This window comes from Haemorhous mexicanus, chromosome 3, assembly GCF_027477595.1.
Source record: "Haemorhous mexicanus isolate bHaeMex1 chromosome 3, bHaeMex1.pri, whole genome shotgun sequence".
Classification (NCBI taxonomy): Eukaryota; Metazoa; Chordata; class Aves; order Passeriformes; family Fringillidae; genus Haemorhous; species Haemorhous mexicanus.
The window spans coordinates 1,089,992-1,106,542 of NC_082343.1; the positions used below are offsets into that span (position 1 = coordinate 1,089,992).

At 45.8% G+C, this 16,551-nt stretch overlaps 1 protein-coding gene across 5 annotated transcripts in view; it reads right to left on the bottom strand.

The window, feature by feature from the left end:
* Positions 1-16,551, bottom strand: part of PLCB4 (phospholipase C beta 4) — a 182,797-nt gene that overhangs the window by 112,466 nt on the left and 53,780 nt on the right. For 3 of the 5 annotated variants that reach the window (XM_059840458.1, XM_059840460.1, XM_059840459.1), the window contains one exon: positions 4,051-4,118. The exons of the other annotated variants lie outside the window; for them this stretch is intronic. The gene's annotated coding sequence lies outside the window, so the exon portion shown is untranslated. The remainder of the gene's footprint in view (positions 1-4,050; positions 4,119-16,551) is intronic. 5 annotated transcript variants of the gene reach the window in all.

Genomic DNA, 16,551 nt, shown 5'->3' on the forward strand with positions numbered 1-16,551 from the left:
ATTAACAAGGCAGCTGTGTGAGTTTAAGATTTCACCAAGGTGGCACCCCTGTTACTGAAGCCCTGGGAGAGAGAGGATTGATGGCTGAACTCCAGTCCATCTGAACCCACAGCCTGAGCGGGGCCAGCCACGAGCACGGGGCACAGCAGGCTCTCACCTGTCTCTCACTGTGGGGAACAAACACTCCCAGTCTTTGTGCTCACTGCTTACTGCAGGACAGAGCCAGCAGCAGGCCAGCAAGCAGAGCCTGTCTGGTACAGCAAGAGGGGAAGCAAATGCCTGACATGTTCAGCTCCCCTGCGAGCTCCTGGTAGCCTGGTGTGTGCTGTGCCTGCTCTCACAGGCTGGCAATGGAACAGCACTGCAGTCTGGATCACTGCCTCAGAAGGAAGGCAGGCAACAAACACTGGATTCTAACCCTTGAAGCAGTCAAAGACTCTTCTAGCAATGGTAGCCACGAGGTGAGCCCAGGGGACCAGACCAAGCATGTAACCACACTGCTGTCAGAATACCCTTCTTGCAGCTGGCTTCTCAGGAGCTTGGAGCCATAAGCAGCATTTGGGTGTTAAATGCTTTTCTTGGTGTGGTCTCATGGTATCATCAACTTGTTAAATTCAAAAGAGCAAGCTCTGAATAACAGGAAACCAAGCTGACAGATAGCTAATCTAATGTGCTAACCCTGACTAAAATTCCACCCCTGGAAGCCAGGCAGGGGTGTCCAAGGAGAGACAGCAGGATTGCTGCCCACGCCTGTCTCTGTGCATTTCCTTCCAGGTCTCCACTTTTAGGATGGCCTCAGAACTATGGAATCACAGTGCAACATGAGAACACAAAACCTTTAAACCACACAAGAATGACTCAGTAAATTAGCTCAGAGCTAAAGCAATAAATTGCTCCTTGTGGGGGATTTGCCCCCCTAATTCTAAAAGTCTGGCCCACCTTCCTTTTCTCTGGCTCCTGCCTCTGAGAGTTAGAAGTTATGAAGCCCTAATAATCCTGCTGCTTGCATGAAGGGGAAATTGCTTGGTTCTTTCTCCCAAAGAGGCTTTTATGGAACATTCAGACTTCACCAGCCCAGCAAACAGAATACAAAACACTGCCCGTAGCAGAGAACATCAAGGTATAAAATACTTGAAGAACAAAATGAAAAAGCAAGCAATTTCTTTTTTTTTAACTGATGTTAAGTTTCACAAAGGGGGTCCTCAAGTTTTCCTAAAAGACAAGATGTCCTGGTTGCTTCTGCTATTCATCTTCTCCACAATAAAGTGTCGTCTCCTGGTCTTAGAACAATTAACTCTAACAAACAGAAACTGCAGGGACAAAAAGGAAAGAAAGAAAGAAATCCACAAAAGACAGCTGAACTTCCAAGCATTTATGGAACAGACTAAGGACCAAAAGAGGCAACATCTGACAAAGGTGACATATTATCCTTGAGAGGCAAAAGCTCAGGCTGTACCAGCAGCCTGACGTTGCAAAGCAGCTCCCACTGAAGCACCAGCAAGTATCAAAACAAGGAGTTTATTAATTGCTGTAAAGTCACTGTGTCATTGCATTATACAAAAAGCACCAGCCACAGCAGCAGCTGCAATGCTTTAAATGAAGCCCAAATTTTTTAGAAATTGCTTATTGAATATGAGCTCTCATTCCCAGTATTTCCAGCAAGTTCCTGTGCTAAACAGATCTCATACACTGTGCAACCTTGTGCACAAAAATTAAAATAAGACAAAGTTCTCTAATACCTGTTATTTTAAGGACCTCAAGTGCAGCTTTTACTTTCAGGACTGCTGTGAGAAAACCTGGACTCTAGGAGAGGATCAAACAAGCTTCCAAGCTGTATATAAAATATGGGAAGTCTGCAAGACCATCATAAGGTTTAGTTCCAGAAGGCAAATGCAGCTGATGCAGATGAGCCTTGATGGGTCACAGAATCCTGTTACAGGTCAAACAGTGAACTCCCGTGCTGAAGTTTGGATTGGTCTAAAATTCATGCTTATCTATACTTCCTAAAGTCCAAGCTAATAATTTTTGGCATTTTGAAGCTTCAGTAACTGGAGACTCATTTTCTTTTAGGATACATGCACACACATAAGCATCCATGTGCACCAAACCACCACTGCAGCTCTGCAACACTGCAAATGCTTTCTGAACCCCAGGAGAGCCTGGATATTATTGTTCTGTCATAGCCAAATGCTTCATTATGCACTTGGTTTCTGAGCAGCATGTATTCTCCTTGGCCTCACATGAATGCCAGAAATTACTTGTGTTGCTGTTTGTCAGCTGCCATGCTATTGTCAACTATTTCACCCTTTGGGAATACGAAATCCACACACAATTTCTCAAGTTTGCATGAGTAAGTTCTGTCCAGCACTAGCTCTATTTTCAGGAAAACAGTAATGTTTTTCAAGTATTCCAATCACTGGTTATAACTAGTAACAAACAGATTCAGTTTGGGGATAATCAGGGCCACTTGAATGACAAGCCAGGACAGAGGGGAAAGCCAAGACACAGCAATATCTGTGTATATATCTATATCTGGTGTATCCATGGAGAATATGGAGCTGAGGATGTGAGATGAGAGACTGGGAGCTGTCTGGCCTGGAGCTAAACCCATTTGCTGGGTGTCAGAGGCACTTCCAGGTAATCCCTCTACAAGGCAGTACTCCCTTCTCCCTCACTGCTTTCTGTGTGAAGAATTTTCTGGAGAGCACAGACTGCAGAGAAGAAGACTGAAACATTCTCAGCTGCCCCCTGAGATTCTCTGGGGTCATCCAGAGCCTCTGGTGACAGTGGCCCAGGAGATGACAGCTTTTAGGCAGACTGGCCACTCAGTAGTGACTGTCACAGCTCATCACTGAACCTCCCCCTCATTTCCCCAGGAGAATTCAGCAGATTGGAGACCCACATCACACAGAGAGCCATTAAGGAGCAAGACATCGAGAGGTGTACCAGGAGCTGTTTATGGGAATAGTTACTTTCCACTGGGCTTGAAAAATTGGATTTTCTGGATGAAAAACAAGTACTTCTAAGTGTGGGCCACTGACTCCAATATTTGTTATCAGCCTGAAGGCTCTGCAGCAGTTTCATCAACTGCCAGTGTTGTGTGACACTTGTCCATGGCAACAGAGTTCAGAATTCAGTCATGGAGAAGTCTCCCATTTAGTGAGAACAAGGACTAGATGGAGCATTTTACTGATCTTTGTGTTGGCCTGGCTTTGCCATGGCAATCCCTGAGGTTGGCATGGAGCAAACCAGAGCCAGCCAAGTCCAAAAGGCTCTGCTAAGCTGCATTTGGGGAAATCCCAGCTGTACTTCTGAAATCCTAGAGCTGCTGAGGCAGCCTTGCTGTACAGAAGCAGTTTCTAACTGCTGCTCCCCAGAGTTCCTGCTCACAAGCTGGTCATTTATGTATCACCACCCCTGACTGCTCACTGAGCAGGCTCTGACTGGGGGAACAATGCCACTATCTCCAAATTCACCAAACAACCCATACTGCTTGCTGTCCCCCAAGCTTTCTCCTCAGTTATAAAGGGGTTTCTTTTGGGTCCTGGGTGGCCTAAGCCATTGGATCAGGTAACAAAGACTTCAGTGGCACTCCCAGCTCCCTGAGCTCCAACACCAGCAAGTTGTTCCTGTCTGCCACAGACAGGACACTCCAGCAGTGACTACACCACAGTACCAAAAATTGTGTCTTTCCCTTTGTTCTGAAGGACAAAACTGGCTCCTGATGAGGTTCACAGCCTGACATTTCCACAGAAAGCAGTGCAAGGCTGACACTGTAAAACACTGTGAGCCAATACTGCTGGGAAACACATGAGCCCTACAAACCACATGCTGAAGGAAGTCACTCTGATAGTCCTGAAAGGTTTCACCAGCCTCAGTACAGGGCAGCAGATGAAGTGATAGCCCTGTGTATGTGTCTGTGCACACAGCTGGTCACAATGGGGCACTGAGAGTTCAAACTGAGGCATGGAGAGAGGGACAGGCTCCAGGAGCAGCACATTTGCAAATGCTACCCAGCTGTGATTTCTAGTTTATGAGTGAGCAACTTACATAGGAGTTCTGGGCTGGGTGGATGAACAGAGGTCTAACTAGACTGCTGTGCAGGGAAACTCTTCCTCCTGTGAAGCAACAGAACAAGATGGTCAGTCTGGGACCTGGTGTTATCTGCTAGATCTCACTATTGAAAAACACCCCTCCCATGGCCCACAAAAGTGCAGCACCCAGACAAACACAGCAGAACAGGATCTGGCCCTGCCTCTGCTAAATCCTTCCTGGGAGATGTTCTGCACACAAAAGGATGGGCTGTGGCTGGGAGTGTTGGAAGCTCTGGATGAAGCATCCCATTCCCCACTGCAGCACACCAGGGCAGCTTTTAACATTCATAAAGCATCCTGAATGATGAATAATCACCACAAAGGAGCAGCTGAACAGTGCTGCCACATTTATCTCTTCCCAAAATAAATGCTAGCTGATTTTAATTGTGTTTCGTGTCTTCCTTAGATGAGCAACATAAACTTGGGAAGATTTCACTCGAGAATGAGCAACAGACAAGCTCCAGTAGCAAGGGAGAGCTATCCCAGGAGTACAGCATGACAGCTCACAAGGCTAATGATGCCCCTGCACATCCATTCCTAAGGTTTCTAAACATCCCACCTGCCCTGGGGCCAGGCTGCACCCCACTGCAGCTCAGATCTTTAGCAATATGAGTACCACTGCCAGGCCACGTGCCATTCTGCCTGGCATGGCACCAAAACACAGCCAAAGTCATTCCACACCCCAAGGAGCTCCTGGGAACTGCTGCCAGAGATTCCACATCCCAAAGAGCTCCTGGGAACTGCTGCCAGAGATTCCACACCCCAAAGGGCTCCTGGGAACTGCTGCCAGAGATTCCACACCCCAAAGAGCTCCTGGGAACTGCTGCCAGAGATTCCACATCCCAAAGAGCTCCTGGGAACTGCTGCCAGAGATTCCACATCCCAAAGGGCTCCTGGGAACTGCTGCCAGAGATTCCACACCCCAAAGAGCTCCTGGGAACTGCTGCCAGAGATACACACTGCTAAACTGGGGGCTCCTTGGAAGCCCTGAGGAAACACTTTCTGCACTTGCTTAGAGAAAAGAGACTTTCCATGAGGCACTGAGGAAGGATAATGAGGCAGCTCATCAGGTGCTGTGGTGCCATCTTTTGCTGCAAGAGGCCACAAAAAGAGTGTAAAGGTCTTGACTGGAGAATGGACCAAGTGAACAACAAAGGGTTGGGCCCTGGACTGGTCAAGGGTGAGAGTATGTGACTTATTAGCCAGAGAAACAGAGCAAGGGCAGCAGGCATCACGGTGAAGAGCCCTGAAGTACAAAAGGAAAGCTGATGTTTGATGTACAAGGAGCCAGGAGAGAGAGAGGCTAAAGCTCAAGAAACCATTTCAGCTTGGTGAAGTAAGACTGCAATTAACAAGGCAAGTTTGCTGCAGCAAGAGGAACATTACAGGGAGATGTGTGCACAGATAAGAAGACTTTCCCAGCAGATGTTCCCCATCTGCCATGCAATCCCCTCACACAGCAGTCTTCAGCCTGCAAGCCAAAGAGAGCTGAGTAATGAAGAAAATTGTCACTCAGAGAAGTGTCCTGGGGATGCTCACAGCACTCACAGTAAATCACAGGCAAGAGGAAAGCAGCAGAGAAGTCTGGGGGAGACCAAGGAGGACAAAGAAGGTACTCAAGTCCAAGAGTACACAAAAGGCAAAACCAGCTGTTTGCTGTTTGTGAGTTTAGGAGAAAACTGGAGATTAAATATCACCAAGTGCACCAACAGTAGATGGAGCTGTGAGATAAGAGGAAAAAATAACCTTTAAAGGGCTAATTAAAATAGCAATTCTGAAAATGAAGGCATAAAACCCTTTCTTCACCCACCAGAGCTGAGTTGGAGGAGTATGACAGCCATACCATGGCAGCAGAAGGAGCTGCAACACCTTGTCACTCTTTTTCCTGCCTTGAGCTAAGACAACACTGCCCACACTGGCACAGGTGGAATCCCTGCCAGCTTGCTGCCAGCCACCTGCCAAGACAGCCAAGCACGAGGCACAAACTCAGGCTGATCTAACAATCTCCTCGAGGGGTTCCCCCTTTCTCCACCCTTTGCATTCTGCTTTACATTCTAACACCACCTGAAATGTTTTCACAGAAGCACAGACAAAGATTGTATACTGTTTTCTGTTGTGTGGAGTTTTTTTTTTAATGGAATTAGTTATGAGAAGCCTGTTGATCTCTGGAAAGAACAAGCAATACTGTGAGATAAGGGCTAAGGAACACTAGTGATGTATATTAAGACAACTGGCATCACTCATTGCCATAAGAAGTCTGTAAATGGACTTCACCAACACAAGCCCTACCTCATATCAGATTCCAAACAAAGCTGGACAACTCCAGTAGCTCCAGGTGGAACTATGAATTTTACTTGAAACTTTTCTGTACACAGGAAAAAACCAAACTCTGGTCCTGCATAAAAAGGATGCCTGTATTAGGCACCATGCAGTGAGCCTGCCAAGCATAGGAACAGCTTCATCTGTCAGGGATCTAAGAACTGCTCCAGGACAGGCTTTGACATCTCATTCTTCTCTGAGCATCCTCTGAAGAAGCAAGTTCAGGCTTATATGAAATTAAGGCACAAAAATGGAATAGCTTCTAGCCTTGATCACTGAAGAAAGATCCCACTAACGTTGCTGTGAGAACAAGCAACAAAAGGGACATTTTACATAAACTTTAATTCTTTTTTCCTCCCACAAGGTTACAATATCATCATCTCCAGTCACCTTTTCACAAGGAAAGAACTGGAACCTCCAACCCAACGCTGCAAATCTTTTTGGAGCAAGACCACACACATGATAAATGACATTATCAGAGCTATTTTTCAGAGACCTGGAAAAGAGCCTATGCCCAAAAATTTAATGGCTGGTCTCAGCAGTCAGCCTGATAAAAGGTACCATCTGCTTTTACCAGTCTTGCTTCTTAACTTAGGGGAAAAAAGAAAAAAAAAAGAATATTTTCTATATAAGCAGCTGATTGGCAACATTTACTAACCATTCACAAGAGGAGGCCCTGAGGCCTAACTCCATCCCATGGTGCTAACTGGAGTCCAGGGCCTCCTTCAGCTATCAAATGGATTGTCAGATGGGAATTCTGTGCATACTTACAGCATAATGCATGGAAGTATATGATTCATTTTATCACCAATAACAGGCTGGAAGCCCAGGGTGAGTTTCAGTTTGCAGCCACAGAAATGAGTGTACAGTCACACAGCTGGCCTGCTGCACATCAGGCAACCCTTTTCTCTCAGTTTTGTGCAGCTGAGCTTTAAACCATGTTGTGTAATTTATAAATCACCACACTGAAACCTGCTGATTACACCATGCATGCAGGACTCAGCTAATTTCCAGACACAGTGGAAACCACAGAATGGTTCTGGGGCCCTTCAGACTATTAAGACATATGCTAATTAGCTGCTACTTGATAGTAACTAGTATAGCTAGTAAGTAGTACAGCTAGATGTAAATTACAACATGGAAGAGCTGTTCAAGCCCTTTGTTATTTAAAACAATTTTGCATATTATCTTTTCCAAATCAGCATCACAGCAAAGCCACAAATGACACCAACAATCACGCTGATAACAGGGAAAAAACAAAAGGAGGGGAAAAAAGCCAAACTACCAGTGGCAGCCAGTGCTTGCAGCGTGGCAGCAGAGGGGATGAGGCAGCACAGGACCCATCCCCAGTCCCAGGTGAGCCTGCCCTGCAGGGCCCAGAACAACCCCCTCTGAGCACTGCAGTACCAGGGAGCTCACTCACACACCTCTGCTCTGATTCTACTTGGCTGCCTCTGACCCAAAGCTGAAGCCAGGTTAAAAATCCACCTTGAGCAGAGGCAGAGCTGCCCCTGAGCTGCCCTGCTCCCAGCACAGCCCCTGCAGCTGTGCACGCAGGGACCTTGCTCCTGGGCAGCACAGGGACACGAGCACACACAGCTGGCACCTGCATGGCACTGCACTGCCCTGCCAGGAAAAGGAGCCCCCAGGGAGGGGACAGCAAACATTTTCTGGTTGTTCTAAAAACTCAGACACTCAATTGCTATAAGAGAACACAGAAATGTCATGGGGCAGTATTTAGATCTAGCAACTGCCAAAGCCAAGAATACAGAATCTCTCTGGTGCCCAGCCTGGGTACCCAGCTGTACAGTATGCTAAAAGCTGAAATATTTTATTCTTGCTGTAGCAAAATAATATTTGTGACTGGAAGCTCTGCAGCAGCAATCCAGGCAGAGCAGTAATTTCTGCCTGAATACAAGGACTGCTAGACCATTTGGAAGATAAATAAGAAGGCCTGCATTCACCTGAGGATACAGCAAAGAGGGAGAGGGAAGAGCAGTACTGTTTATTTCTTGGAGAGTTGTCTTGGTAGTGCCTCTGGCCAAATCACATGGATCCATTTGTCCTGATTCTGGCAGCAGGAAGAAGACATGTTCTTAGAGACATTCCTGAAAATCCCACAGCAAGAAGAGTAGGGGAGGTGGGGGTTTGTCCATCCAAGGGCAAACACCTGCACTAGGGCCTTCAAACCATAGAAATGGATCACACAAGGAATGCAGAAATTACACAGGGAATACAATTTAAGCTGACCATTGCAATTTCCCAGTGGCAAACACATTTTACAATGTCCTTATTTTATTTTAACAGGGGAAAAAACCCCAACCAAAGCCTGCCTCTTTCCTTCTTTTTTCTTATGGGTTCAGTGATGAGGGTTAAGGTTTGGACTGACAAGCAGAAACATGAGCACAGCTGAGGGAACAGCAAACTTAGAAAGCTACAAAAACTTTATCCCAGAGCAATACAGCAGGGACCTGCATGCTCACACTTCTATTTCTTTTTCATGCAGGCCAGAACATTTGTCTTTGTCTTCACTGCTGCCTTGTGTGTGTTTAATTGCATCATGCTAACAAGCAGTTGACATTTGATGTGCTGGAACAAGGGATTAATGCTTTAAGGGATGTAAATGCTGTGATTTCAAGCTGCTTTTGTAAGGAACATTGCTGTCCACAGAGGGCTGTAAGGGGATCAGCAAAAGCCATGTGCAGAATGATGTGGGGAAGAGGGTATTCCAAATTTTGAGGTTCTGTAGCTGATAAGATTTTGATTGCGTGTTGAAATTACAGAGTTACACATCACTCCTCTTTCCCACAGCACTCAATCTTTTATATTATTTCCTCTGTTCAAGTTGGAATATTAAAGGAAGATTTCCAAACCCACAAAGCCATTTCATGAAGGAAAAAGAAAAAAATCAATACCTAGCCATAGTGTGGCTGCAAAGACGTGCAGAATGCTCTAACAGAAGCCTGTGGTTGCCACAGAAAACAAACAAAAACTTTCTGCAAAACAGGCTGTGGCAGGAACAGAGGGAAAAACATCAGAAAATACTTTGGTCACAGCAGTAACTGGCTCATTCACCCTGGTGGCAGCCACTGTTTGCTTCTGAGGCATCAGTGGCTCCTTCCCTGGGACTCAGGAGGGATAAAACCCTTCCAGTGCAGAGCAGGAGCACTGAAATCACTGCAGCAGGTCTCTCAGCCCAAGAGGGCACTGCAAGGGGCCTGTGCCTGCCTCCTCCACACTCAGAAGGTGCCACCAGGCAGGGGGCAGCCCTTCCCCAGGGCTCCCTGGCTGCCAGGCAGAGCAGGGCTCAGGGATGTCCCTCCCAGGGTGCCCCACCAAGCAGACTGGGAAAGAGCATCACCCACGGGGACTGTGGGCACAGGGACCCAGCTGTGAGCTCCAAAGGAGGGAAAGGAACACACGGAGCACAAGCCAACTGCTCAACCCCAGCCAGCCTGCAAGCAGGGAAAATGGAACAGAAAGAGGAAAGAGAAAGGGTTTATCCTTGCTGAGGGCTGCACACTCTGAGCAGCACAGTTCTGTGAAGGATGGCAAAGAAAAAATAACAAGGAGAAATACCAAGTGCTGATTGCCAAAACTTTCATCTTGTGTTCTTGAGCATTAAACCTGACACCTGACAATGGTGGCCCCAGCATGGCAATAAAATAATCCATGAAGTTTTTTTGTTGGGGACAGTTTGGCAGTATAAAAACATAATAAAGTCAAGGCCAAATAATATCTCAATAAAATAAGTAGCATATTTTACATTTAGTGTCTCTTTGTTATTTCCTTTTTCTTCATAAAACTCTCAACAAAACAGATTTTCTCCTCCATATCCTTTCCCACCACTGATATTAATGAAAAAAAGAACAGAGTGACTCATTACAATGGATTTGAAGCATAATAAAGGATTTTGGAGGGTTGCATGAGTCCAGTTTTGTCCTTTAAAACCACTTAGGTGATGATTTATTTAAGTCAACTTGAGGTTTCTTGCTGGCCCAGTGCTGAAGGGTCAGCAGTGCCAGGAGAATCCACACTTGGGCATGTACAGGTAGTGCTGCCCTGTTTATACTTTTGTGTTAACTCTGATGGTCCAGAATGCATCTGTAGCAACACAGGACTCATGGAATTCACTAAACTCTCTGCTGTTTCCCATTTTAAAAAGCATTCCTGTCGGAGCTCATACTTGATAGATGAGCTCTGAATATTTTCACATCATTTGAATGGTAATGGTTTCAGCACTGGAAACTTTTTATGCAGAGAAGAGTTCATGAACACACACAAATATTCATGATCTCACCATGGTCAAGTGGTCCTGGTTAGAGCTGAATAAAAACATATACAGACATTTAACCCAGGACTGGAGTAAAGAAATTCCAATCTTAAAAGTATCAAGTTAAGCACTTCCAAAAAGTATGCCAAAATATTCCAAAGCTATGATGACATTTTCAGTTTGATGTATTTAGAGATGTAATAGATCATAATACTAACTAAACAAAGAGGAATAATGTATAAAAGAAATATTCAAACTTTCCTAGACAAGCACATACCTTCATCCAAGTGGTTGGACTATATGAGTAAACAGTTGAAATTTGGATTTTATTTAATAAGACAGTTTTGGCAAAGATTTTAATGCATCACCTAAATCTTCTAATCGATTTCAGTGTATAAATTAAGTCTCACTCAATTTTTATGCTAACCCATCAGGTTATTTTGTAATATATTCTATTTTGTAATGTTTTGTAATAAAACGTCACATAAAACTTCATGGGTAATTCTTACTTACAGTGATTTTCTGTGAAGTTTTCTATTAAAGATTACCCAACATAATAATAAAAAAAGGTGGATTGTCAACTACTTCTAACTGACACTGGAAAAAAAAAAAAAAAAAAAGGATCATATCATCATATCTTTCCAGAGCATCCTGCATTGAAATTATTTGTCAGTTCAGTGTGTTCTCAAAACAACCCCTTACACAAGAATTTCACTCAGGACTTCTAGCAAGACCACTTGGAGGGTGTGTAAAGTTGCACCCCAATACAGAAAGGCCCTGATCTTTTCATCTTGCACATATTTAATCCTGTGATTGTGCTCACTTCAGTGAGGCTTGCCATGGAAAAACTGTAAGGAAACTGTAAGGAAAAACTGTGTACTTTTCAAAGAAAATTTGCTATCATTCTGATGAAAAAAAATTCTCCACTTGAAACAGCTCTACAGCAACAATTTGGGCTTTTATTCTACTTATAAAAATACAGGCAATAGTCTGCATGGGCACTTTATAACCTCCTTGAAACCCAGATCTCCTAAAGCTATGAATAAATTCCTTCCACAAGAAAGATGGGTCTCTTCAGGCATTCTTAGAATTCCCCATGATCACAGCTGAACAGAGGGACTATTCATGGTGATCTTATCACATACTCCCACAGATCACATCCAGTCCAAAGTCTGCTCCAGTGCAGGCAGGTGGAATGCAAGTGATTTCATCTGGCCTGCCCTGGGCCCTGAGCACAGAGCTGCTGGAATGAGCTCAGGGAGAACACATGAGAGAATTCCCAGCTCTGCTCTGCTGTGCTTCCAGAGCACCACAAAGCCACTTGCATCAGTTTGCTTGTTCCATCCAAATCTCTCTCTGATCTACATACACCAAAAACAAAGAATACAGCACAAGAAAGCAATGAATTCATATTTGTCACTGTCTGCAACAGATGGGTGGTGAGAGCTTAAAAACCACAGCTGAGCTGCAGAATCACAACCAGCTTTTCTAGACTGAGCTCTGAGCTTCACTGCCCTGGAGGATATAGTTAATATTTGTTCACTCTCTGCTTTCCCCCAGACTCCACAAGGCTCCAGTGACAACTTGCATTCCTGCTTTTTCCAGGCTGACATTTCTCCCAAGATATAACTTTTTTGGAAGAAGTCCTTATGCATCAGGCAATGAGTATGATTTTGAAATTGATGTGAATTCTATCACTAACTTAGGAAGAACTAGGATTTAATCCAAAGAATGCAACCATATGCTATTTAACATTATCTGTAATGTAAACTGTGATGTGAAATACAGCCTGATGTTAAAAGAACCAGAAAACTGTCTAGAAGCTTCCTGGTTCACCATATTTCCTAAATTTGTCTGCTATGAACTCCAGCTCAGTTTTTGTCAATTCCCTAAAAAAGAACATTTTTATTAGAAAAACATAAAATTAAAAGTCATGAAAGTCTAGTAAGTTGTTTCACCATGCAAAACCAGGAACATTGCTGTGTATAATTTTTCCCCAGCAGTTTATCTGGCTGATGTCAGGTTATCAAAATGATTGACTTGATGAAGTCTGGAAATAGGAGTGACAGGAAATTATAGGAAGAATGGATTTTTGACACTTTAAAGACAGAGCTTTTTGGCTGAAAGCATCTGATCATGAACATACTGACCCACCTGCTAAGAGGCAGCAAGCACAACTCTCCTTCCTACACCGGGGAGAGGAAAGATGCTTTTAAAGAGCTTTGAAAGAGGAGAAAAGGGAATTCCCCCAGCACTAGACCTGAGAATCCCACACCAGACATCCAGGGCTTCCTGGTCAGCAGGAGACCTCACCTAGGCAGCTGAGATTGCCAATGTGACTAGGTCCAGAGCAGATTTAACCCCAGAGCTTTCCCTGGCTGCACAGTGCAGCCTGGCTGGATTTACAGGCTCTGTGGGATAGCCCTCCCCACACCACACACACAAATGCCACTTCCAGGGCAGGTTCCCACAGAGGAACTCCCCACACTTGGGATACCTCCCTCCATCCACACCAATCTTTGGGCTTTGCTTCCAGGAAATTCTGAACAAGGAATTCTGAAGAGGGGATGCTTTACTACACTCTGTCACAGCTACATGCTTTGGATGTAAAGTTTTTGTTCTTGACATTTACTAAAAGGTTCTTCAACACCTCATAACCTCTCTGCAGGTATTTGAACCACTCTGCTCATTTTAAGAGGACTGTGAGCCACAGGAACAAGCAGCCAGGGAAGCTGTGGCTGCCCCATCCCTGGAAGTGTTTAAGACCAGGCTGGATTGAGCTCTGATCAACCTGCTCTAGTGGAAGGTTCCCCTGCCCATGGCAGGGAGTTGGAACAAGCTGATCTTCAAGGTCCCTTCCCACCCAGGCCACTCTCTGATTCATTTAACTCTATAGGTTAAATTAAAAAAAAAAAAAAGGGTATAATTCTGTTGCATTGGACAGCATTTCTGACAGTCTGTGCAGTTTTATGGCAATTTTTCTTTCCAGCAGTGAAGAGTAAGAATTTACAGAAAACAAGCCTCTTAAACCCTTCAGTATTCCAATTTGCTACACTGTAATAGGCTGTGGCATAAGTCTGTGGCAAAGAAAGCCAACAAATCCTCTGCCAAAAAGTCAGAACCTGTTATGCACATAATCCATGAAAAAGATAATGCAAGCTATTATCTGACACGTAAGACATCCCCCAAGTGCACTTTGGAATTAAAACAGTGCTTTATAGGAATCCCTGTGTGTTAGGCTAGTTTTGCCTTTATTTGTGTATGATACCCATCTTATTTACAGTGCTACAAAACAGAACTGAATAAACAAATGGTTCACAACTGATGAGCACAACTCAGCTGGTAAGGGCTTACTTCATTTATGCTTCCAAAGGAAAATGTCTCACACGTGCCCCAGCTGCACTGACCATAATTTAACAGAGATCATGCAGGCAGCCTCTAAGTCAGTGAACCAAGATCATGATTTAACCCTTCTCCCTTGATTAGAAAGGCTGTTAACTCAGGAGGATAGCACTGACTTAGAATCTGATGCATTTCAAATAAAACAATAACAGTTTTTATAGTTTCAATCAATCCAGTTGCTGGCTGATTTTTATGATTTTATTATTTTTTCTTCCAATGTCTTGTGCTGTTCCTGCATGCTACTGCATGAGTGGAAGAAAATTGCACTGCCTGTCACTCCCATAAATGTTCTCCAGTTAAAAATAAATCAGACAAATAAATAACAAAAATAAAAATTGACCAAGAGTGCAGCTTCACACAGTGAAACTGCTCATAAAGGATGTGCTGATAGGTACCAAGTGACTGAATGCAGATAGGAGACCTTAAAAATAAGGTTAACCACTGTGGAGGTCAAAATCTGTATTTCACTGGGAGTTTTCTTTTCTGCTGTGTTTCAATTTCAGCACATTAATGCTAGTCCAGGAGTGCTGGAAAGAGCCTTATAACCTTTGAGATACCTCAGATATTCTGAAGGATGCAAAAAGAGTCTGATAACAAGGAAAGTGTCATAAATGTTAAAACACTTCTTCAAGAAGGTAAATATTTCTTTGCTGCTTTCATTTCTCAAATATTAGAGTTTTTTCCACCTTGAGGTCTGTCCTGTAGTGGAAGACTGATTGACCTTAGCTCTATCAGTTTTGCATCACTGAGATACAAAGAACATATCCTGTTGTAGAGTAGATAAATCAATTTTTACTAAGATGGCTGCTTTCACCCTTGGGCTTGTATGGGTTCAATTGCATTAGCCAGTAAAATAAATAAACATGTTCCAATATTAACTGGCAAAATCAGAATCAACACTCTTTGAATTCAGGTGAGAGCTGACTCCTAACCAGCAAAACCTACAGAAACCAAATTTGAAAGAGTATTTCTTACCCAAACAAGTCTTGAGCTGCACAGAGCACTGTATTGAAGCATTACTGCTATGAATTAGTGCTTGGCTGAGTAAAGGTTGGCTGGTTTGTTACTCAGTGCTGAGGCACTCCAAAGCCAGCTCCCAAAGCTGTGGGATGGACACACTCCCCCACCCAAGGGCAGGGCTGATGGTGCTGCTCTCTCCCCCCGGGAAACGAGATCCTCCTGCTGAGGACTCTGCTGCCTCCCCTGGGCTGCTGGGCACCACAAGGTCCTTGAGCCACAGGCCTTGTCCTGAGCAGAGAGGAAGGGGAAGAGGAGACATCCATTGCTCCTGGCCCCCCAGGGACCTCACCCTTCCAGCCAGGCACCGCTCAGGGCGCAGCACCTCGGCCTCTCACCAAGGAACTCCAGCTGTGCCTCCAGAGCCAGCCAGCTCTGCCTGGCACTGAGCCTTGCACACAGAGGGCACTGCCCACCCATGGCACACAGCACCTCGGCCTCTCACCAAGGAACTCCAGCTGTGCCCCCAGAGCCAGCCAGCTCTGCCTGGCACTGAGCCTTGCACACAGAGGGCACTGCCCACCCATGGCACACAGCACCTCGGCCTCTCACCAAGGAACTCCAGCTGTGCCTCCAGAGCCAGCCAGCTCTGCCTGGCACTGAGCCTTGGACACAGAGGGCACTGCCCACCCATGGCACACAGCACCTCGGCCTCTCACCGAGGAACTCCAGCTGTGCCCCCAGAGCCAGCCAGCTCTGCCTGGCACTGAGCCTTGCACACAGAGGGCACTGCCCACCCATGGCACACAGCACCTCGGCCTCTCACCAAGGAACTCCAGCTGTGCCCCCAGAGCCAGCCAGCTCTGCCTGGCACTGAGCCTTGGACACAGAGGGCACTGCCCACCCATGGCACACAGCACCTCGGCCTCTCACCAAGGAACTCCAGCTGTGCCCCCAGAGCCAGCCAGCTCTGCCTGGCACTGAGCCTTGCACACAGAGGGCACTGCCCACCCATGGCACACAGCACCTCGGCCTCTCACCGAGGAACTCCAGCTGTGCCCCCAGAGCCAGCCAGCTCTGCCTGGCACTGAGCCTTGCACACAGAGGGCACTGCCCACCCATGGCACACAGCACCTCGGCCTCTCACCGAGGAACTCCAGCTGTGCCTCCAGAGCCAGCCAGCTCTGCCTGGCACTGAGCCTTGCACACAGAGGGCACTGCCCACCCATGGCACACAGCACCTCGGCCTCTCACCAAGGAACTCCAGCTGTGCCTCCAGAGCCAGCCAGCTCTGCCTGGCACTGAGCCTTGGACACAGAGGGCACTGCCCACCCATGGCAGCCACCCTCCTGGCATGCCCTGGCCTGGCTGCACACCTGGGAAACAACTGCAAGCCCCTGCCATTCTACCACACCAACCCTCTCTACATCTCTCCACTCATTTTTAAGCAAGCCAGTAGTGCTTTAACCAGGCTTAGTCTCTGCACTTAAGACAGGCTAAGCCATG